Source organism: Ixodes scapularis, unplaced genomic scaffold (assembly GCF_016920785.2).
Source record: "Ixodes scapularis isolate PalLabHiFi unplaced genomic scaffold, ASM1692078v2 PGA_scaffold4__175_contigs__length_147842914, whole genome shotgun sequence".
In the NCBI taxonomy this organism is placed as follows: Eukaryota; Metazoa; Arthropoda; class Arachnida; order Ixodida; family Ixodidae; genus Ixodes; species Ixodes scapularis.
The window spans coordinates 33,584,070-33,609,785 of record NW_024609879.1 but is presented as its reverse complement, the minus strand read 5'-3'; the positions used below and the strand labels follow the sequence as shown (position 1 = coordinate 33,609,785).

General features: G+C 43.0%; 1 pseudogene; it reads left to right on the top strand.

Annotated features, from left to right (window-relative positions):
• Positions 1-414: 414 nt before the first annotated feature.
• The window catches only part of LOC115326590, an 89,687-nt pseudogene continuing 64,385 nt past the window's right edge, over positions 415-25,716 (top strand).

The window sequence follows — 25,716 nt, the reverse complement described above, 5'->3', positions numbered from 1 at the left end:
AAATATTTCTGTAGTATTCTAAACTAGCGTAGTGTTTAGCGCGTCTTACTAATGTGCCATTGCTTCGTTATAAATCAAGCAGCCTTTTTTTTCTATGCAAGCTACGGACACCCCTTTCTCAATTGTCTAAGTTTTATGATCTCTTACAATTGAACTTTAGTTACAAGGCGATAGACCACCAACGCAGTTGCCATTTGGAAGGCATGTCCAAATGTCATCAAAGACGTAAAGTTCAAATATCAGAAGGAGCAGAGTTCTTGACCAAACAAATCCCTTATATTCAAGCCTGATCTACGTCATGTATGCACTTTTCACTCAAAACAACAAAATGTCAATATTCATTGTTCAAATCAGCAAGGAATTTATATAAATAAATGTTCGAGTTAAAGCAGCTTACATCATCACGCGGAGAAAATGTTGTGGTATGTTATTTTAAGTGTGGCATCTACTTTAATCCAAGAAGCCACTTTAAATGGTATGTATTATGTTTGTGTCCAAACACTATATTTGCAAGTGGGCGTTCATCTGATGTTGTACGTATTAGCGTGTATTCGCTTATGATTTTCTCAGACTATCGATATTCGCTTATGAAATCTTCAGATTTGTTTGTTTCCAAATCATTTGTCATGACGAGACAAAACGGATTTTATAGAATGGCAGCATTTTAATGAGGATTTATGCTTGATACAAGCTGTTTCATGAACTGAAAAACCACATAGGTAGCACTGTTCGCTGAAGCCAAGGTAGATCCGAACTCAAACTTATTTCGGAAAAGTCCGGGTATCTTGGCCCTATTTTGTGAAACGAGCGCCAATTTTCGGCTCCACTGCGGGTACTTGGGCTCTCATCTATTATATGTGGGTTAGAACCATGAAATAATTGTCAGTTATGTTTCATTTCTGGTTGTTAGGTCTTGAAAGGGCAACTTAGGCCCTAACATTCCCGATGTGTTCCACATGTTTCGTTCCCTCTACTTGTATGGGTGTCATCTGGCGTTTTGATCTACTAAACTTAAAACAGACCATTATTTGGCGAGCTAGCAAAAAGCCCTCAAAATCACGGAAAAAGTACTCTGGCTCTAACTAATGCCTCGGTGAAAAAGAGTAGTTGACCCGAAATAGCTCCTATGATTGGAAATATTGTGCTTAGTTAGACGTTCCTCTGGCGTGCAAACTACGGCAGACTTTTGTCAAGTTGGATGCTGTATCATATTATGCGCCGCTTAGGCACCAGTTGAGGACTTTCACTAAGTGAAAAGTATCCAGAGGAAGAGATATTAAGCGAGATTGGCCCTGGAGGATTTTACCCAGGCGTTCGAATTGTCCTCCGGAAAATAGAGTGATACCGCACTTGTACTGTTAACCGACGCTCTCTGAAAGTTTGTTTCGACTCAATGCACTTAATAAAACTTGACCATACCCAGGTAGCACGCAAGAGAGATGCTCAACTTGGGCAAAAGTGTAGCAAGCGTAACGGCCTAATATGAGCCCAGTTAGAATTTACTCCATGGCGCTTGTTAATGCCAAAGTTTGTTGCCTAACTATAGCCCTTGTTCAGCGATCCCAGGGCATGCCAAACTTTGGCTTTTATCTGGTCCGCCACAGGAGTGCCAAAGTAGTTGCCGTACTAAGCCGTAACTGTCAGAGTAAATCCTAATTTAGGAATTCGGGCATGGCAAAGTGTGGCTTTCGTTTGGCTAGCAATTGTAGTGCCAAATATGTGCCAACAAAAACGCAGAGGCCCGCAGAGTTTTCGCATTCCTCTGTTGTGCTGAAAAAGTGTTCTTCCCCGCCCTCCAGACAAACTCAGATTAAATAAACGTACGGAACACGATGGTCAGATGTCATCATCTCCGTTCCCAAGCTGCACGACGGTACTTGGTAGTGTTGTGCCAGTTACAGACAAAAAATTGTTTCCGATATTTGCAGCATATTTAATTTTGAACCACCGCTCGTTATCCGGCAAGTTTTGACGTGCCGTCGTTTCGCCAGTGGCCAAGTATTAGTGCAATATCGCGCTATACTTTACGAAGCGTCTGCTCCGTATCGGCCGGACGTCGCGCATCTGTGATTTATACAGGGTGTTTTTTTTTAACTGCACCAAATTCAAAAAGAAAGAGAACGTAAGATAGAGAAATTTGAGCCTGGTACAATATTAATCGCCACGGTGGCCTCTAGAAAACAATTGAAATTAGGTAATTAGTTAGATGATTACCTACACTGTTTTAATTTTTTTTTTTAATTTTTCACTTTTTTAGAATAGGAGCTTGACCTCAATATGGTGTAGCCCTGCCATCAAACTTTGATTAAAAAATTTGTAGTAGCTGCAACGGAGTCAAGAAATGTCACTTTGGTGCAAGACGTCAAACCGAAACTAAACGACAAAGAGCGCCAATAAAGTTATCGCTCCGCCCTTTCGGCGCTGTGGATCGTCGTTATCGCAGCCAGCTTCGCTTGAGCAAATAGAGCCTGCCGCTCCAACCTTCCGGGCACCTTCCTGCCCGGAAGGGCGGAGCGATATCTTAACCCGCGCTTCTGCCTGCATAGTTTCGGTTGGACGCCATTTACCAAAGTAACATTTCTCGACCCCGTAGCGCCTACCAGGAATTTTTTTTATTCATATTTGACGACACGGCTAGACCACATTGTGGTCGATCTTCAAACGTCTAAATACATTATGTGATCTCAAGTAAAATATTAAAAAGTTAGTTAAAATGTTTTAGTTAATTAGCAAACTAATTACCTAAATTATTTTTTTCTATAGGCTTCCGTGGCCATTAACACTTCTCCACGGCTCAGATTACTCGATCTCACGTTCTATTTTTTAATTTGTTGCAGCTAAATAAAAACACCCTGTGTAGGCCGTTGCATATGAATTGTTGTATACCAAACGCATACACGGAAGAACAACATTGTTTCCGATCGCTCCTAGGACTTCGTTAATCCCCTACCATTGCACGCACCTTATTCTCGACACAGCTACAAAATATATGTATCTCGGTAAAAAAATATATATATACATATATATTACATAAATTGACACTGTTATCAGCACCACTACTATCAGAAGAAAGCTTACAGTGTACTTAATAATAAAAGAGCGACACCATGCGATCCGTTATAGAGGCATAATGTGACTCGGTCAGCGCAGAGAAACACAAACACGAAGTCGAGAAAGAGCGTGGGCGCTCACATCTACGGTGTATTCGCACGAGAGATCTTTATCCGCGGAACACTGAGTACGTTACAGAACTTAGAGAAGGAAACGGCACGAGAAGGAGGAGGCACTGGAGAAAATCCAAGCGAGCATTCGCACGACGGAGTGGCGTGTAGTTGAGTCGCCGTAATCTTTCTTTTCGCAAACCTCTTGGCGACTTTTACGGGCTCATTGAACAAAAGGCAGGAAAAAATAATATAGAAAAGACACCCCACACTTCAAGCCTGCTGGCGACTTTCGGGGGCTCATCCAACAAAAAGGCAGGCGAAAAATAATAAAGAAAAGGCACCCCACACTTTAAAGGGATACTACAACGAATTTTGGGCACTCATTTTTTGGTCTATATGTGTTCAAAAGAGCAGTGTCACATCGAACATACCAATATCTTGTTAAAAAGTCTCGAAAATGTATTTTAAAACGAATTAAACGATTAGCAAAGAGCACCTGGTGGATGTCGCTAACGCCTCGCTTGTAATGCCCGTCTACGACCCTTGACAGCTAGTGACGGTGAGTGTCTCGCCTCCGGCCACGACGAGAGAAGAAGGGAAGGAGGAACTCCCCTCTTCCCGAGAATGCCTTTTGTGTGTCGCAGAAGTCGCTATTGTCCCCATACAATATTATAGAAGATTAACCCGTCACTCAGAATTCGTGCAAAAGCAGCCGCTTCGGTGGCTGGAAAGTCAAGGTCATCCTCTCGATGTCAGCCTCGCCGTAGCTTTGCTCGTCCCGAGACGACCTACGTCACGATTGCGTTGGATGCCACGGGGTCTCCGCTGGGCCTTCTCCGAGCGCTTGCCAGAGTGGGCCGTTTATAACGAAAAATACAGCCACCAGGCTCAAAATACAAACGTGCGATTGTCATTTACGGATATTGTGGATCATATTCAACCTATATTTCAACACGACAGAAATATTTCAAAGTTCGTTGAAGTATTTCTTTAAATCTATTCACCATTATTCCTCGCCAAAAGCAGGGGGACAAAGAGGGGTCCGACCGCTCCGACGGATACCGACGGAACGGCGGATATTCCGTAGACCTGTCACAGATTTTCCTCGGGTCCCCGCGAGAACGCCGCGAGCTCGGGAGATCAGCGAGCATCCGGGACGCGGAGCACGTGACCTCAAAACTCGATAACGTTTATTCTTCTCCTCGGGAAGAAACCCCATCGTGCGAATACACCATTAACGAAAGTCTCGCTTTCGCCGAAAAGCAGTTTCTTACCCAAGCGCGTCCAACAACCACATTACAGCAATTCCATGAACTCCGATGAAGAAAACGTCTATTATCAAAAACTTGGCATGAACGTATTCGTGCCATTTAGAACGAAAAATCACGACCGCGACTCCAACGCACAAAAGCTACAGAACACTGAACAGCGCATATCGTACCCGACCTGCGTGGAACCCCTACCCACCTCTAGAACTTGGCAAATGAAGAAAACCACGGCCCCAGTGATCCCATGACCGCGTCAGAAAGAGTCGTATGACAAAATGTTTGGACAAGTTTGTTCGACTCGTCCTATAGAGGGAGGCTAAACTTTGGTGCCTACATGTTTTCGCCGTTCCGCTGTTTAGCGTAGCAAAAACGTTTGTGATAAATGTTGCCGACAAACCAGTGTTGCCTACCTCGTTATCATGGCAGCCTCTGCTGTTTTCGTCCACAATTTTGTCACACTCGCCGGTCGCGCGGTCGCACTACGCCGCAAATCCTCGTTAGGGCTAGGGAACACTCACCGCTCTCGTTCCGACGGCGAGGTCTCGGCTTTCAATGCCGGGCTGTTGCGTTCCATTTTGTCGCGGGAACTCGCGTTTTGTTAAACGCAACGCACACTACCTGCTCACAACATCAAAATATGAAACACCCGAATCAAACGACGTGAGATATAGTAATCTGAGCCGTGGAGAAGTGTTAATGGCCACGGAAGCCTCTAGAAAAAAAAATTAATTTAGGTAATTAGTTTGCTAATGAACTAAAATTTTTTAACTAACTTTTTAATATTTTCTTGTCAACGGAAACGGAAGTGGCCTCACAGTGTGGCTGGTGTTTCGGGACTACAGAAACTCAACATTGTTTACGTTTAGCGAAATAAGAAATGGGAAAAAAATGAAAGCCGCTTACAACTCCCTGTAACGCCGAATTAGAGCGCAGCTCTTGAGGAGGAGGAGGGAAGGGCACTGGGGGGGGGGGGGGGGTTAAACTAACCAGGGGGGGTCACGTTACCTTGGGGTCACGTGACCCCCAATGCCGATGATGTCATCACTGACGTCACTGATGACGTCATCAGTGACGATGACGATGCGGGTACCGATGACGTCATTAGTGACGTCACTGATGACTTCACCAGTGATGATGACGATGACGATGCGAATGTCGGTGACGTCATCAGTGACGTCGCTGATGACGTCATCAGTGATGATGACGATGACGATGCGGATGCCGGTGACGACATCAGTGACGTCACTGATGACGTCATCAGTGATGATGACGATGACAATGCGGATGTCGGTGACGTCATCAGTGATGATGACGATGACGATGTGGATGCCGGTGACGTCATCAGTGATGATGACGATGACGATGTGGATGCCGGTGACGTCATCAGTGATGATGACGATGACGATGTGGATGCCGGTGACGTCATCAGTGATGATGACGATGACGATGCGGATGCCGGTGACGTCATCAGTGATGATGACGATGACGATGTGGATGCCGGTGACGTCATCAGTGATGATGACGATGACGATGTGGATGCCGCTGACGTCATCAGTGATGGTGACGATGACGATGCGGATGCCGGTGACGTCATCAGTGATGACGATGACGATGTGGATGCCGGTGACGTCATCAGTGATGATGACGATGACGAGGTGGATGCCGGTGACGTCATCAGTGATGATGACGATGACGATGTGGATGCCGGTGACGTCATCAGTGACGATGACGTCATCGGGGGGTCACGCGACATCGGCGGGGGTCACGTGACCTCGAGGAGGGGGCCACGTGACTTTGGGGGGTCACATGACCCCCCACGAGGTCACGTGACCTAGGTGGGGGGCTCGCGCGGTGCATTATGGGACATTTCCCATGATGCACCGCGCGGTTACGCCGACGCCGACGCCGACGACGACGGCGACGCCGACGCCGACGGCGACGCCGACGCCGACGGCGACGCCGCTCAAGCCGGAAACGGGCCCCTAAGAGCTGCGCTCTAAAATGGCGGTGGGAGAGGATCTGGGAAAGGGTGACAAGACGTTGGTGACACCCTAAAGCAGAGCGGAAACATGTAGGCACCATAGGTTAAACGTTTCGCTCCACCCCTCTGTTCTGCACACGATGTTGTTTTAACATCTGAATTAACTTTTCTGCACAGCCCTGGCAACTTATTAGGTGCCGAAAACACAACCTCATCACCTACTCTACTTCCCACTTTCTTCAGCTTATGTTAGATACCACGAAGATACGATAACACGGTGACGTTTTAGAGCGCAGCTCTTAGGGGCCCGTTCCCGGCTTGAGCGGCGTCGCCGTCGGCGTCGGCGTAACCAAGGTCATCCCAAGGTCACGTGACCCCCAAGGTCACGTGACCCCTCCCAAGGTCATCTCAAGGTCACGTGACCCCACGTGACCCCCTGAAGGTCACGTGACCCCTCGAGGTCACGTGACCCCTTCCAAGGTCATCTCAAGGTCACGTGACCCCAAGATGACCCCACGTGACCCTTTGAAGGTCACGTGACCCCCAAGTCACGTGACCCCTCTGAGGTCACGTGACCCCCGAGGTCACGTGGTCGCCTCCCCAAGGTCACGTGACCCCCGAGGTCACGTGGTCGCCTCCCCAAGGTCACGTGACCCCTTCCAAGGTCATCTCAAGGTCACGTGACCCCACGTGACCCCCAGGTCACGTGACCCCTCTGAGGTCACGTGACCCCTCTGAGGTCACGTGACCCCCCGAGGTCACGTGACCCCTCCAGGTCACGTGACCCCCAAGGTCACGTGGGGGTCACCTTTGGGGTCACGTGGCCTTGAGGTTACCCCCAGGTCACGCCTGCCCGAGGTCACGTGACCCCCTCCCCGAAGTCACGTGACACCCCCCCCCCGGAGCATATTAAAGAATGAGGGGAGGAGGAGGAGAAGGGGGAGGGGTCTACCCTCCCCTCAGTACCCTTCACTCCTCCTCCTCAAGAGCTGCGCTCCAATTCGGCGTTACAGGGATTTGTAAACGGCTTTCACTTTTTGTTCACTTGTCTAGCCTTCAGGGTGGAATTACTACGCCTTTTGTTTAGTACGTCTCAGCCACTGCAGGGCTTTGCAGAAAAGTAAATTCAGATGTCAACAACAAAAACGCGTGCACTAAAAAACACCAAAATCAGTTCGTTTCTTGTGTGCAAGGAGTGGTCTATTCCATTCCTTTATCTTGCGGCCGTCGTGATATACGACGAACGGGAAGATGCTTAAACGATCGACTCAGAGAACATCGATACAACGTTTTTAAAGTCGTGTCAGGGCACTTAGGCGTGCACTGCACAGACTGCGTGTGCATTCCTGCCTTCGAGGAATGCCAAGTTTTTTTGTTTTGTTTTTTAATACGGACACAGTGACGCGGCAAATAATATAAGCTCATGATATTGCGCGACTGGGTCCTGATTGTGTTAGTGCCCCGTCAGTCGTACTTTCGGATAAGGAGCGGCAGTTCTTAGAACGATGACGGTAAAGCAGTGAGGGTGTCGTATCGAAAACGTGACATGTTATATATATTTTGTGTTTTTCCTTGATTTTTTTGGGGGGCAGGTTTGCTATTTATAAAAGACGCCTACACGAATAAATCTTCAGTGTAAAGTCAGCGCTGTGTCCTGTGGTTTTTTATACTTCGTCCTTTTCCTTGCGCTGTTTTGTTTTTTTCATGTCTACTTACCAACTAGTCCAAACTTCTACGTTAATCACCTTTTAGGCAGGAAATCAAACTCCGGCACTTGTTAGGCACTTTAGGCCGAGAAATCGCGAGATTTCCGCTTAGCTATCAGGAAATGAAGCCGAACTTCAACACTTGTTTGTCGATTTGGGCTCAAAAATGACAGATGGGAGCCGAACTCCCAGACAGTAAGCCTAACTCTGTACCTTGTTTGGAGGCTTTGGCCAATAGCGGCCAGATGACAGCCAAACTATCAGAGTGTGAAGCATAACTTTGACTCTTCTTTTGCGACATGAGCCCAAAAAATGTCAGATAACAGCTGATCGCAGCCGAACTACCAGGGAATGAAGTCTGAATCTGGCACCTCTTTGGCGAATTAGGGCCAAAAATGCCCGGACTCTTGCCAAAGAAGGTCAGATATGGCTCTACTTTGGCATATTCGGGCTTGTCGAGGCCAAAAACTCCCAGGAAATTACCAAAGTTTGGCCCAGATATTTGTGCTACATTGAAATAGACAAACAGTTGAGTTTTTACACAAACAATTCGGAGCGACCCAGCGACATGGTTCTAAATATCTTTGATATTAAATTAACTAATGCAATATAGTTATAATGGTTTGAATATACTACTAATGTGACTAATTAAGCTCAGATACAACCGTGAGTTTCCGGCACATCGGTGAATTCCCGAGGCGGAGAAACCAATCTCTTTAAAGAGCAGCTTGTCACGTTGCATAGGATGCGCCAGTGTTTGGTAACTCGCTCTTTGATCTTAGCGTTACCTAGCAGATCCAGCCACAGTCTTCTGTGCTAATTGTCGCTAACGTGCTAAGAAGTACTTTGATACAGCAGTGAAAGTGCAACATACCGATAACGATCTAAGATAGCAACATTATTTTAATCATTTCCATAATAAAATACTTTTTTCTAGTACTGTGCGGTTGGAGTAGACGAAAATAGAATGAAAACAATGAGTAGGGCAACGGATTGCTAGTGATGTTTATTGTTTTTAAGTCCTATTTTCATGCACAACCGGAAACAGCGCATAAAAAACACACAAAAAGGCATACAGCAAAGTGCTGATAGTCACGGCTCTTGCCCCGTCGATATCATCTTCGTCTTTGTTATCTGCGCGTTATTTCTAGTGCTATGAACTAACTCGGCCTGCATCATCGTCACTTTCTTCATACATTTACGGAGGTATTGTCAATCAGAAGGCTTACTGGAGAAGAACACACGCAATAAGGGGAAAGTAGATTTGAGAGACTGCCACATGCAGCATGGTTTGTCAATCAAATTCATTTAGCATAAATGGCGTTGCGTGGCCGCACTAACGTGAGCAAAGTTTTCGAAGATTCGTGAGAAAGGGGCATATAATACATGTTTCCCTGAAATTTATTCAGTTGCATTTTGAGACGTGTGTGCTTGTCTCTGCCATGTCCGTTCGTTTCCGGTTTGACTTATAAGAACAATATACATATCTATATACGGCCTTGGATGCCCAACGTTATAGTGCTGACAATGAAAAGCATTCTTAGCTAACAACTTAACTATGCAAAATATTTTTAATCACCTGTTATGGATACGTAATGCTACAAAAATACCTTTGCCCGAAAACAAATTATACCTCAATATTTTTCTCGCAAACCCATATGAGCGATTCAAAACCATACCTCTATTTTGAAATTGAAATCTTTGAAAAATAAATTTTGCAATCGCTCCTAGCTCGAAGTGAGCCTCGTGGCGAACTTATTTATATAAAATCATTTTTTGGCTATAACATTATTTTGTTCGTGAAGTGTCTTTTCTGAGGAATAAGAAAATTGTGTCAAGAGAGAACGGGGTTGCTATAAATGTGATACCTACTTGCACCTGACATTGTGGTAGTTTTTTTTTCTAAACTCTTCTATGCGTGTGCCTGCAGATTGCATTTTCAATGAGGTAGTTTGTTTTTACTTTTTTACGTGTTTGTTCCTATTAGTTATTTATTTTTGTTATTTTCTACCTCTCCAAACTTCCCAATCTGTAAATGAATTTTGCATCTCGCAAAGTACATTGGGTTAAAATTTTGATGTATGCTTTATTCGCTCCCATTATAAACAGGACCTCCCAAGGAATACATTGCCTATCCACGCCTACTTGAGGAAAGGGGAACAAATGGCGAAAAGTTATTGCATATTAAGAATGGACTAACACTGCGATTGGAGAAAATTTCTTCGATGGGAGAGAATTTTGTCATTACCGAACGAAATGGCCCTCAGATAATTCGCAGACAGGTATGTTTGTTGTTAATATATTATTATTCTGCCTCCACTCTAATCATATAGGCCAAAAAAACATTGTTTTTTTATATATTATTTGTCAATCAAATTTCTGATATATTATTTGTAAATCAAACAGGGCTATAGATAATCTTTCATCCGCCAAAGGGCGTAATGTGAGTTCACCTGTGAATTCTGCAGTTAGCGACTGAGCTGACGATATGGATATATCTGCTGCTCGTATTTCAAGTTAAAGAGTGGTGACACTACAACAGGTTCAAATGTAAGGACTAGTAAAGAGCGGCATAAAATTAGGTGAAGCAGCTCTTACGAGTGTTATAGTAGTAAAGAAAACATAAAAACAAATTAAGAACGTTTCCAATTTTCTGTAACGCCGAAATAGAGCGCAGATATTAAGGAAGAGGAGGGGAGTGTACGGAGAGGAGGGTATTCTCCTTTTCCTTCCCTGCTAAATTTCGCGGGAAAATATTTCCGCAATATTTACCGTGAAATATTTACCCTTGTTACGTCACACGTGACGTCAGGTGCGACGTCACACGTGTCATGACAAGTGACGTCACGAGGGTAAATTTAGCGGGAATGTTTTTTCGCCATATTTGAAGGAAAAAATTCGCCACTCAATTCAGCTGGAAGACTGGCATTATTAAATGCGCATGACGTCACGCGACGTCATACGTCACGTGTTTTCTATAATGACGTCACACGTGATGTCATGTGTGACCTCACGACGGTTATCCTCTCAGCTACCTCGTGAGGGTAACCTTCATAACACTCGTGAGGGTAACCCACGTGACCCTCATGAGGGTAACCCTTGTGAAGTCACACGGGACGTCACGTGCTATGTCATTATGGAAAATGTGCCAGAGTCTGACGCGCGGTTATCCGATGGCGACGGCGTCACCGCTCAAGCCGGAAACGGGCGCCTAAGAGCTGCGCTCTAAAACGTTATGTTTCTATGAAGTTGGATGTAACTAATGCTGGAGTACCTGCGCAATAATGGCGTTGCCGTCACATCCTTGAAATACCTCTCTCATATTTTGTTACTAATTATGAGCTTTTTGCCACATATAACGTATATGAAATGATGTTCCTAATAGTAAAAATATTTACTTTATCTACATCAAGTTTGATTGGGTCCAAGAAAAACTTTTATTGTGCAGCTGACTAGTACCCACACCCTAAAATGATCCTCTGCATGCACACGGGCCGCACACAACGATGAACAGCACTCAACGTACAGATACATAAAATATTACTGCAAAAACATGTGAAAATCGTTTCTGTACAAAGTAAAAAAATGCAAATGATATAAATAACTGGGCCGTATATTAAGCACAAGTAATTAGACAAGGATCTTCAATGATAATGTAGTGATTGCGAAACTTTCCTCTTTTCCTGCCTCAGTCTCGGGCTAAGAACAAAATGGTTAAGGATCTTCAGTTGTTAGACTCAAAAATTAGCTGTTATTTGCAAAACAATTTTCTTAACCGGCATGACAGGGTAATGTTACGCATATGGAAGCCAAAATTTGTATCGTCATTTTTGCCTGACGGAAAGGGTAGGACAACAAATTACTTCTCAATATCGCTAAGGTTTGAAAAAAACGTGTACCTCTTATTTTGCCTTCTTAAAATTAGTGGATAAACGATAGTCACCTCGCTTATAAACAATAGTCATATTACAGCTCTGAAACTGGTATGGGCATAAGCCACATCAGAAACACACCTTCAGAACTTTTTCTGGCGAGAAAAAGTCTTATTTAGTATTCGTCAATATTGACGTGCCCCCAAATTTATACTAATACACGTAAGGCTTTCGCGATACGACCCTCTCCGTTTAATATATGTGCTCCCCTCGCTTTCCCATTCAAAAGGAGACGTCGAGAGCTTGCAGCCGCAGTTGATTGTCTTGACAACCCGCACGACACTGGCCACTTATGGGCCGGCGACCAGACACGAGAATATGCAAGGGCGAAGATTCTCCTCACCCTGGGGGAGGAGGAGACAGGCGACGGTGGACAGGGTAGAAAGGGGAGAGGAGGAAGCGTGAGAAAAGTGGAAAGCGCGAACTGGTCGTTGGTCTTTAACAATGCGGGCACGCACTCACTACCGAATTTCCCCCAATCCGTCCGCACTGCCCCGTTTGACGACTTCGCCCTTTCCTCCTCTCTGCGCCCTTCCTCTTTTTAATGACCTTCTGGTGAACCAGTTGCAATAGAGCCTCCTCCATCTCTCCCTCATTTCCCCATCTCTCCTTGGGCTCCCGGTATCCGCCACCAGCCTATCGTTAAATATTTGTTCTCTAAGCCGAAATATGTCTAGCGTTGCCCGTCCCTTTGTTTATACTTTTATAAGTTTTAATCTCAACCCACGCGGTCACCGAAACTTTAGATATTAATCAGTAATTGAAAATACGACAGAAAATTTTGAAGACATCGATTTATAAGCACCACGCATCAGCTAGCTTCAGAATAAGGTTGTTGATATGGTATTGCACTACTTGTTTGCATTAAAATCACTCCGAGAGTCTTAAAAGAACTATTGCTATTAATGACGATTCTATCCTTTAGGTTTTTAATTACGAGATGCGTAATCTTGGTCGGAAAACTACCGCTTTTTTACTAAAGTTTCCTTGAATGACATGTTATTCCTTCATAATTTTGATTTCATTGTAACTAAGTCTGGTTGGCTATGTCAATTACTTCATTACAGCGTAAAGGACATATTTGGCCACTAGGTGAATGTTTACAACATCATGATGATATTCTTTATTGTAGAAGGGATGGCGCTTTGGCCTCAGTGGAGAGGGGGGATAGGGAAGCACAAATTCACATCCTGTGGTCGACGTCGGTCGAGCCCGCAAACATGCATAACGAGAATAGTGTCTCTTTAGTATGAGCGTCGTTTTCTGGGGTGACCCAGTCCTGCAGATTTTGGATGCTTCGGTTTAGGTACTCGGCTATTTTTTCCTGTAAGACGCTGGAGTCCCATAAGAGGTGCTGAATAGTGGGAAGAACGCCGGCACAGCACGCAGCGCATGTTACCGGCGCTTTTGATCCCGACGCTTCCTCGTTCTCCGGCGTCTGATCTGGTGGGCGGCCCCTCCGTGGCTTGTAGTCTCGCCATCTGGAAGGCACATACTCTGTGAGCGCAGTTCTGGTACGGGCTTTGTGTACCAGCACTTGCGCCCCCCTGGGCAGTCCCTTGGGTAGCGGTGCGGGGTTGTATGGTGTCTGTTCTCACAGCCAACGGCGATATTCTTGGTGGGCCACAGCTTTCCGTTCGAGGTTGCCTGGGTCCGGCGATGCGAGCGGGACTGAGATTCCTAGGTTGGAGAAATCTCCCCTGTGCTCGCTCACCCACGTGTGAGCGGCCTCGTTAGCGACGCCGCCTGATGTCCCGAGACTTAATTCAATCGTACTTTGATGTAGTTAGGTGTTAACGAATTGGAGCACAGGCTTTTGATCCGCTGGCAGAGCGTGCCTTCGCGAGGAGTCTTTCCTATGCGTGTGAGGGCCTCCCTGCAGTCCGTAAAGATTGTTATACTAGTAAGAACGTCTGGTTGGTCGCAAAGTTCTTGTATGCCAGAGAGTGCTAGGTGTATGGCATCAAGTTCGAGACGACTCGTGCTGGGCTTCCTGTCATATTGTAGAGTCTTAGCGTAGCAGTTCCGACCAGTCGCATACGCTAGGGTGGCCCCTTTGCTTTCTTCGCACCACACGGCCTTTGTGAAGACCACGTGCGCCACGAGGTCCGTACGGGCTGCAAGTGTGGCTCTTACTTCAGGGTGGTCTTCAGGCCTCTCCTTGCGAGTGAGTGGTTTCGGTTGTCTCACCATAACGTCTTCCCAGTGTGGTATGCTTCTCAAAGGCGGGTTATCTTCTACGAATGGCCGCCAACCCTGTAGTTCCAGGAGGCACTGATCAAGGTCAAGGTTCGGCGCCTATGATGGCCGGCTACGCGGGTCTCAATAATGGCTTGCAAAGCTGGAAGGTCCGAGCATCGGTACAGCTCTTCCGTTCTGGTGTGTCTTGGAAGGCCTGTAATTGCACGCAGGCATTCTCGATGCATGACTTCCAGCTGCTTCTGCTGAGCCTTGGTCAGGTCGAAGCACGTGGCCCTGTAACAGGCTTTCGATGTGAGGAATGCCTGAGTTAGCAAGCGGATGGTTTGCATGCCTGCGGCACCGAAGCGGTTGACTGTTCTTTTTATCTGGTGGAGCTGCCGTCGCCATGCGGGTTTTAGTTGGTTCATCCATTCCTGTGCGCCACCTTGCTCATGCAGCGGGACCCCCAGTACCCAAATCCAGCGCTCACGGGAGCGCTGACTGGGCTGACCCCCATGGTTAGGTGTATCTGATCTCTGGAGTGCTCAAGACCGCGGACGATCAAAAGCGTCGTCTTATCCGGGGAGGGCTGCCTGCCTGTGGTTCGCAGGCACTGGTCGAATGTGTCCAAGACCGTCTGCATGGTGGCTAGCGTTTCCTGGGTGTCAAGCTTTGTGTTCCGAGGGTCCATCCAAAGAGTGATATCGTCTGCATACGTTGTGTGTTGAAGGTGGGGGACGGCGCGCAACGATGTCGTTATCTTTCTTGTCACCAAGTTAAAAAGGGCAGGCGAGAGTATGGCTCCTTGAGGCACTCCACGGACGTTGCTAAAAATGCGAGGTTGCTTGGCGCCCGAGCTGATCTGGAAGGTGTGATTCCTAAGGTTTACAATATTTATTATTGTTTACAACATCAGATATATAAAACTTTAGCAGAAATGTTCGCAATATTTTGTCTTGGAGTGCACCGGTGCCAATGGGTATTGTAGCGGAAGGAAAAATCACGATTTTGCTTATATAAGGATCTTCATTTATTTGTCTGAAACATTCTAAGCGTATATTTATACTAAAATCACCATGGCGACCGAGGTTATATTTACTTCACTGTATAAATATTCAAAAGGTTAACAAAAATTTAAAAACAGGCTGGATGGCTACCGTCCAGTGGTCGGTAAAACAATGGTTCTATTATTATGTACACAAAACATTTCAAAGTCATTTGCAATGTAATAATACTCACTAACGTAAATCGCACCCTATACCTTTTCTTCTCAAAATAACTAATCCTTCACCGCGCTTTATAGTGCGATTTAGACAACACGGAAGAAAAGTGGGTAACTGATATAAAACTTAAAATAAAGATTTCTTCAGGCCGACTTGTGCCTACAAACATAGACAAAGGTGCAAGCATCCTGCGTATACGACGGAAGGGCGACTGACCCCACGTAGCCCGTTTTCGCTGCTGTTAGACCTCTCTACAAATTTAGAGACGTTTCGAACTGAAAGAAAGGGTAGCCGAGACTGAGTTTGGAAATTTTAAGAAGAGTGCAAAATTATACAAGAAAGAACCGGGCCGAGCGAGCTTCGACCCACGTTCCTCCGAGTGGCAGCAGCGTGCGTTGCCAAATCAGCCACGCTTGCGGAAATATGGTGATATGTAGTCATGTCTGAATAACCAGTATACTATGCCTCGGTAAATATGGCGATATCGAAGAAAACACCAAATTGTCCAGAAAACTGTTTAAGATTGATTCTTTTATTTATTGATGAGAGCGCGTTCGGATGAAAACACTTTAAACAGGAACTTTATTTTAACCAATGTGGCATTTTATTTCACGGGGAAGCAATTCTAACATTTTTCATAAACACTCTAGCTCCAGCGAATAGCCCTTAGTTCTTACAACGTTTTCTCATTCACCAGCCTTTCTATGAACCAGGATGCCACCACTCCGATTGTCTTCATAATAAAACCTAGCTGTTTGGAAAGCTTTTTTGCCATGTGAAAGAACGCCTTGTTTTTTGTGTTATTTTTTTTCGGCTGTTTTCAATAATACTAAGTTCGAACTTCGCGCTCCACAGTTTCTTTTTTTTTTTCTAAGAAACCTCTTGGACTTCACTTCTTACCCAGCACATTGAATAATTATACGTAGCAATTTGACGTGTTTTGCAGTTAATGTGCGTAAGGCAACGACTTCGTTTTTATAGAGGCGGAATCTGCAACCTGGACGCAACTTCAATAAATGTTTCTCGTACACGTTTCTTTTTTTTTTTTTCTGGTGTACTAATTTTTTTTTTACCTCCAAGTTGAGATTCCTTGTTTGCCACTCGAGATTATTTATCTCACCTCGAAATCTGTCTATTTTATGAGCGTGTTTTCGTGTCTAAAGAACAGTTATACGCCCAATAATTTCTTTAATATGCTTTTTTATTCTAAACTTGCTTTGTAAGGATATAAGCATACCTTTCAAACAGATTTCAAACTTCCTATAGCTGTCCCCGGTAATATTGGAGGGCTAGAGCATCCCGCTTATGATTCACCTCCCTAAGGGGGGTTGCTATGGCAGGCTGATTTTTGTTTGCTTGCCCGGCCCGCCTTAGGTTTTTCAACTTTGAAATTAGGGAAAAACCTTTTTATAGCCTTGTCTTTTCGATTTAAATGTTGACTCCTCTACAACAGTGCAGTCGCCCAAAAGATAAGTTAGTCGGCAATCCGAGCATGACAACACATTTCCATCATCATGCGGTGATTGTCATATTGCAAACAAATCGCGTTCTCCTTGTCCGACATTGCCCAGTACAAGGCCTATCAGGTAACAAAAAACAACAATAACAATGCATGTGGCACTCGCAGCAGCAGCAGCAGTGACAACAAGCACTGGCTACAGAAAAATCAAACACAGGACGAATCTGAAAAAAGCACGGGAAGAAGTCGGTTTTGTGCTACGATAGACGGTGCTGCCGCTGCAAGAGTGACAGTCCGCATGACTGAGTGGCTGTTATATCACAGACATCTGGGAAGGGATCTTACACATCAACCGCTGACCAAAAGCGCACGTGATGATGGCAATAAATGTTTCTTAGAATAACTATTCAATCTTCTTGCTTGAAGCCGGTTAGAACGTTCACAGATTCCAGTTAGTAGTCCGAGCCGTGTGCAACCTTGAGGAATCTCAAAATAACACAAGAAGTCAGCCATGTGGTAGAAATGACGCTGCTGCAGGTGGTTAAAATACGCGGGACTAAACAGTCTTCACATCGTATATATTGGAGCGGTGCTGTCACAGTCAAGCCGGTGAGCAAACGCGACCGTGGTGATGACGGTTAATGTTATTTTTTATATAATTTTTCCCGCTGATGATTTGAAGCGGGTCCGAAGGTTCACAGTTTCCCGGCAGCAGTCCAAGCATTTGACAGTCTTGAAGAAGCTGAAATAACACAGAATGGCGTCAGCCGTTGGTTACCAATAACGCTGCTGCAGCTGCCAAATATAGACTGCTATACAAAACAGATGATAAAATTTTATCAAATATTTTTTGATCGTGGAAAAGCAGCTTGCAAAATTATGATCAATTTTATTCCTTACAAATTTATGATAACCGACGCAAACTTAAAATAGTGTATATGGATCTATGGTGATTCGAACTTTTTTCGTAATGTTTAGAAGCAAAACGTCAAAGAGGTAAGCAAAACAGGTGTCCCATACAAAGCTCTACTTTCGAGAAGTTAAGTTGGATAGCCTTCAAAACAACTACATTTATTTTAAATCTGAAGTAAAACACACGTTCACTAAATAACATTATTAAAATGGTTGTGTGTGCAGCACTAAATACAGGCAGCGAATGAAGCATTTTTTTATTTTAATGAATATCACGCTGATTTGTTTCAATTCATTTGAAGGTGACTTTTAACATTGTGCTTTTTTGCTGATAAGCTTGACGAACTACACTGAGTTGTGTGCTCGTATTCAAAGATGTTAAGCATAATGAACTGCGAAATATTGTTAGGAAAATTAAACTGACCTTGCCTAACAAACAACTAATTTGACTTTTGGTACGTTAAAAATAAAGATTGAACTTGTGCCTCTCAAATGTAAACATTATTTCTATCTGTCATGTTTTAATTCCGGCAAGCTTCATAAAGTAAAAATAAATGATCTCTTGAAATATATTTATAGCCGTTTTTCATTCATTCGCACTCGTAATTATTTCCGTATATATGGTTCCCCCACTCCACCCAAAGAAGTATCCATGATAGAAATCAACAAATTTAAATATATTAAAAATATATAGTATAACGCATTGCGTGGAAAATATTTTGCACTAACTAATTTCTAGATAGTTTAAAGAAATTGGTTCTATAAAATTAATATATTACTGAGAATTTGAGAACATTTATAGAAAGTGAAGTAATAAACATAGCAGTTCTATCAATATTACCTTATTAGCTTTACACAGTTTTGCGTCAAACACTTTTGAGCTATTAAAATAAGTATATTCCTGAATTCTAGAAAAAATGATAAAATGAGCTTTCAATACAGTTTCTTTTTTTTCATTTGGTAGTGCAAACATTTAAACGAAGCGAAAAAATTAACCTGCATGGTTATTTCAAATTTAATAAAACATAGCTACAATTAAGGCATGTATGAAAGACCTTCACTAGTACATTTTAAATACCAAGAGTTGTTACTTTTAATTTCCCTTCCAGATAAACACGAAAGAAATCGAGGAGGGCTTGTACGAGGACAAGCACCAATTGGCCGCTGTGTCTGTGAAGCAAACTGACGAAGGTGTAGAAATTGTATGTATCTTCTGTTATTTATTTATTTATAAGTATTGTAGGCCCCACACAGGTTTAAGCATGAGGGATAGCACACATATTAAATGAAATGATAATACATACAGCAAACCACATCAAAACAATACTTATGTCAACATAAGCTTAAACGATTAATCATAGAGCATATAACACTATGTAACCGAAGTTATTAAAATGCGCAAATAAACAACAAAAAAGTGCAGTTAAGGAAAAACTGTCCCCTATTGTAATTTGTTTATAAAAAATGGTGTCATTAGACAGGGGCTCACATATGGAAAACAGATAATCCGACTAACATATACGGGTTCTCATGTTGCATAGGAAAATATATTAGTTCATGTAAATTCTGTGTCAGAGGTGAGTGTTGCGGAATGGTATCATCACGTTATTTCTCCTGCAAAATACTTTAGAAAGCATGCCACACTAGCGGGTTCAATATGAAAATAGAGAAGACAATAAATTAGATCAAAACTTTAGATATTTGAATGTAGGTACAGCATTTCTTAAGGGTGTGTGAGGTTTATAAAGTTAGGGATCCAGCACCATTACATGTCGATTGCAATGTTTAAAACAGCTCACTTAATGGTAACACGCTACCTCAACTGCCACACCACAAAGCACGTACGACTTACATTTTAAATTAGATTAAAGTCTGGATTTTCTGTATTCAAAGCCAAGCACTCCAACACAAACCTAAGGAAATTTTAGTAGCTTAGTCATACTTCACAAAATTGCCTTACAAATTGCTAATGTAAAATTCAAAACACGTGACTAGGGAGTGAAGGAACGTTCAATCTTATGAACATTGTATCAATACACAGGAAGGAATGCTCAGCCCCTCTTTAAGAATTGAACCGCTTTCGCTCATGGATCGATCTAAAGATGGAAGCATAGCACACAAAGTTTCCGAGATTGAAGCACACGCTCACAATAACAATGATTCTATCCGTAAGTAACTTATTTAAAGCTATACGATATAAAGTATGGTAGTTATCGATTGTTCTATCAAGGTTTATTGTTCATTGCTAGAACTGATTCTTGCCCACTACACTTTATCTTCAGTCATCAGTACATAGAAAATTGTGTTGTCCCATCAGAAAGAAAACCTTAAGATATGTTAAAATACGTATGTAAAACATTTATATTTAAAAATAGTGGTAATTTAACAGTGTCCTTTGATTTTTGAAATTGCCCTTAACACTTTTGTGATATGCCTGCACGAGGTACCATCTAGTATCACATTGTGCGAGCAGACTTACCATTTTCTTTTATAAGTAACTTGCTTGAAACAACTGTCGTTTATGATATTATGTACTTCTGAAATGAATAAATTTATAAATTTATCTTAGTTATGCTTTAATATATGCATTATAACACGCATGCTCCACTAAAAATGACCAAAGGGTTTTAATTTCTCAACTCTGTTTGTCCAGTTAATATGCAAAGGGTGTTAATATAACCAGGTGGAACAAAAATAGTCCCCTTATGTTTTACAATTGCTTTTAGTGTTATCAAACATATATCGTTCAAGCGTTGTAAAATTTAAAGCATATTAGAGCGCTTGTTTTTTAAGGGATAACTACTTTTATTGCTTTAGAAACTTTATTATTACCTTCGTAAAGAGAAATTCCTTACAGTTTTCACAACGTAGCACAATATTCGCCAAACTCGGTCGGTGTTTTCTGAAAATGTAGCAAAGAATTTCCCATATCAGTAGTCTTACCCTTCCCTTCGAGAAGATAACCTATTGTGTCCTTTGCCTGAATGTATCAGTATTCAAGTTCAAATAATGGATACAAACACAAAGAATCTATTTTTAATTAAAAGAGTTATTTAAACCAATCCTTGAAAAGTAGACACATCCGGTCTGTGCACGTGAGCTGCAGGACGAGGGACATTTCGGAACGATGATTTTTTAATCTGCGAAAACGCGATAAAAATATCATCGTCCGCGTATTCGTACCTCGAGCGTATACCCTGTTGCATGACTAAAACTTTGTCGCATATCTGCGCTTACCACGAGCTTCAAATAATTCTAAAATTGATTCAACGGCTTTGAATGACGCTCAATAAATTTTTAATTACAACTTTTCGTATATTTTCACTAAGTATAACATTAATCAACAAGATATTTCGACTAGCATAACTCACTGCGTGAAGCAGCTGACTTTATTTGTCCCCCTGGTTGCATAACTCACCTCCACAAACCGCGTTAGAGTTTGTTTCCCGGGTTGGTTTTTCAAATATGTTTCAATTAAAAAATAAACTCACTGTACATCCCTGGTCTCACACAAAATGTTAATGCATTACACATAGACAAATAAATCTGCTTTAAGGAAAAACACTAAATAGCCAATCATTGGTTTCTTCATGTTGATTTCAGAAGTTACATTAAGAAAAGAAAATGAACGACGTTCACAATGCCCTGTAACGCCAAATGAGAGCGCAGCTCTTGAGGAGGGGGAGGAGGGAAGGGTACTGAGGAGAGGAGGTGGGAAGCACCGCAATACTAACATGGGTGTGCATCAACGTGTGCTTAACCAGAGTCGCAGAAAATGCACATCGTTGGTGAGAGCACCGCGTGCGAATTTGGCGCAAAATTAGCGGAACAATTTTTCCCATAAGTTTAGAGTGGAATTTTTTCCACTAGATTTAGCGCCAAAATGTTTTCCGCTAAATCAAGCGGGGAATTTTTTTCCACTAAATTTAGCAGAAAGATGCTTTCTGCTAAATTTAGCTGGAAAATTTTTCACTAGATTTGACTTAGAACTTTTTCGCTAAATTTAGCGGGGAATTTTTTCCGATAGATTTAGCGAGGAATATTTTTCCACTAGATTTAGCGGGGAATTTTTTTGCAAGTGACGTCACACGTGACGTCACTGATGTCGTCATCAGTGGCGATGACCATGACGTCATCACGATTACGTCACGTGGCGTCACTGTGGTTCCTTGTGACGTCACGTGTGACATCACGTGACGTCATTGTGATAACCTCATTGTCATCGTCACTGCTTACGTAATCAGTGACTTCGCCACTTACGTCACGCGTCCCATAATGCACCGCGCCGTTACGCCGACAGCGACGGCGACGGCGACGCCGCTCAAGCTCGAAACGGGTGCCTAAGAGCTGCGCTCTAATACAAAATCGTAAACCCTTGGCCATCTAGTTGATAACGGCCATAACTGTCTTGATCAAATCTCAGGTTAAACCTTGTTCTCAAAGCGGAATCCGCTATTACCATGTTATAGTCTAAATATTTAAGATATCTCACACTCCTCGGAATGTAGCTCATCAGTGAAGCTAAAACATCAAGATCTTAGATCATCGGGTGCATCCACCAATTCGTTTATAAGGACACTAGTGTTTCGGTCATGACACCAGCGAAACGTTTAAAAAACCTAGCTGACATAATATTTTAATTTTTTTTATTGTATTAAATTAATTTATTTTATTGCGTGCTTTCCATGCCGTGAAAGGTTTTTATCAATTCTCTAGCCTTAGAACTTGTTGTTTGAGACTACTAGACAAAGAAAACATGACATGCATAAAACTAGCGGGCTACTTCTGCAATACAATAAAGCAGAAAACAGTTGCCGTAAGATTTATGTAATCAGGTCGTCCCTAATTCAGCTTTACAACAAGTTGAATCTTTGATAATCACAATCGCAGAAAATAGAGTCGAACACCTTTGTAGTTGTTTTTTTTAGCAATTTGTGGTTTCTGTTTTTCGAATTAAGCATCTGATCGTATTGCGTAGATAACCTGCGTATTGGTTTCTGATTTCCGGGAAGTGATGAGGTACCAAGAAAAACTCCCTTAAGAGAGGGTTGCTAACATTAAAAAAAAAAAACTAAAACAACTACAATTCAAGCAATGTAAAGATGAAGGTAACTTATGATTTCATTATTTATCAAGATGACTCTAACAAATAAACGCCAATTTGAAAGTAAAACACGATTTACTTATTTTATCTATTTTGAATATACTGCCTTACAACTTTTGAAGGTCAAGGCATGGTGTAGGCAGTACAATCATAAATGGGCCGAATTCGCTGCTGCCACAACGCTGATTCTAGAAGACATGCGTTAGCATTTCGCGCAGCAGCAATATATAACAAGGCATGGTGAATTCAGCCTCTTGGTATTTTGACCATGGGGTGAACATTCCAGAAACGCCTATTCTCCCTGGTGCAAAGCAGTTTTTGCTCACTTATAGTGTGCATGAGGTACGTACGCGTGATGCGCGTGAAACTACAGAGCCTTTTCGTCCTGCGCATTTATCTACGGCAAACGCGCGTTTAATCGTGCGGCAAATAGTCGGAGGTTTCGTACAAACGGCGCCGTCGGTCCTTTTGAGCCATCGTTGCCGTGCGTGTTGTGCATACGGGGGCGACAACACCGTGCGCTTACGGACCGGTGACATGGTAAGAGGACTTCGCGTCAAAAAGGGCGTGGCAGGCGTGGCAGGTCGAAGAACGGAACCGCAGCCCCGTGTGCGTCCACAAGTCTCCAAAGTCGACGGCAGGAGCTTCCGAGGGAGCCCAAAGCGCTCACCCGCACACCACGAGCCATCTTTCGACGCTTGCAGAAGACATTTCTCATACAGTTTCCACAACCAGCGGCACTGTGGCGCCATCCCATGGCGACATTGCGAACATTGGTTAGTCTAATCCAGTTCAAGGCCAGGGCATGCACAAGCGCACAAATGCTAACGCATTAAAAGTCAGCAAAGCAAATATCTGTACAGAAATATTCAGTCAAACGAATAAGCAGTTTTGCCCTGCATTATATTCCAACGAAGAAAAGGACATCACCTGCACTACAAAAAGTAGCAAAAGAGACAATTCCCGTCACGCTACGCGGCAACTCGTTCCACTCACAGCCGGTACGCGGAAAAAAAATAATACTTTAAAGCATCTTTCCCGCAACCAAGCTCACAATCCAGTTTCAGATGTTTCTGTCTTGTGTCATGGCTCCCATTGTACTGAAGATGGTCATCAAACTTGATACAAGTTTTGTTATGTATTCTGCTACGTAAAACATTTAAGCGCTGTGGTTTCCTTCGACATATTAACTTATGCAGTCCAGACGCATTATGCAATAAGTACTGATTATTTGCCATAGACATTAGACATGAACCTAGATATTTTTCTTGGACCCCTCCAACAAATCTATAGGATTGTGAACGAAGGTTTCATTATATGTCCACATATTCTAGTAAAAGATGGATTAGAGTTATCTGCAACGTTGTCTTCGTTTCAGGCGTGTAGTTTATCATATTCATTCACAGCGCCCACAGCTTTCCAGACGCTTTGGCTATAACCCTTCCTATATGGTAAATCCAGCTTAAGCTAGATATGGTTGTTACGCTTAGATACTTGTATTGAATTACTACTGCTATAGTTTTAGGTTCGATAGTGCAGTAAAAAAGGCGGTACTTTATTCAGAGTTACTGTCATTTGCACACATTTATCAATGTTGAAGTTCATTTCCCACTTTTGACACCACAAAAAGCTAATTTTTTAGGCTATTTCTTGAACATTTTTCATCAGAAACGCAAGCTATTTTGTAAGAGAATATGCAGGCATCTGCAAAAATCTGCACTGTATCGAGGGCTTATCTACCATCAAATCATTGATGAAAACTAAAAAAAAGTTAGCCCGACTACCGAGAATTTGTTTACTTACGGTACTCGGAGGAAGCCCTGGAGTACTGTTTCTTTGTCTCAGACAGAGTTCCAATCATTGGAAATCACTTCAGGGTAACGAATATTTTTTTATAATATACATTTCAGTTCAACCTGACTCGTTCTTGAAAGCACGTTATATGAACCATTACTACTCGACTAAACGTAAGTAAATATAAAACCATAACTTAAACTTTCTTCTGTGAGTTGTTTGCAATGTGTTTGTATATTACAAAACAAACAGTAATGATGTTTTTTTATTTCATCGTTATTGTACGATAATTTTTTGCATATAATTAATGTATGACGCAGTGTCACAAAATGGCCGTAAAATATTTGATGATATTTTTATTTTCATACTAGGAGAGAAGGTAAAAATTAATTTGACGATTTTCAGCATAGTCCCCAACGCGTTCCACGCATGTGCTCAAACGCTTAAAGGGATACTACAACGAAATTTCGGCGCTCATTTTTTGGTCTATATGTGTTCAAAGGAGCAGTATCACATCGAACATACCAATATTTTCTTTAAAAAGTCTCGAAAAGGAATTTTAAAACGAATTCAACGATTAGCAAAGAGCACCTGGTGTATGTCGCTAACGCCTCGCTTCTAATGCCCGTCTAGGAACCTTGACAGTTAGTGACGGTGAGTGTCTCGCCTCTGGCCACGACGAGAGAAGAGGGGAAGGAGGAACTCCCCTCTTCTCAAGAGTGCCTTTTGTGCGTCGCAGAAGTCGCGATTGCCCCCCTACAAGATTATAGAAGATTAACACGTCACTCAAAATTCGTACAAAAGCAGCCGCTTCGGTGGCTGGAACGACTAGGCCATCCTCTCGACGTCAGCCTCGCCGTAACTTTACTCATCCCGAGACGACCTACGTCACGATTGCGTTGTATGTCACGTGGTCTCCGATGGGCCTTCTTCGAGCGTTAGCCAGAGTGGGCCGTTTACAACGAAAGATACTGCCACCAGGCTCAAAATAC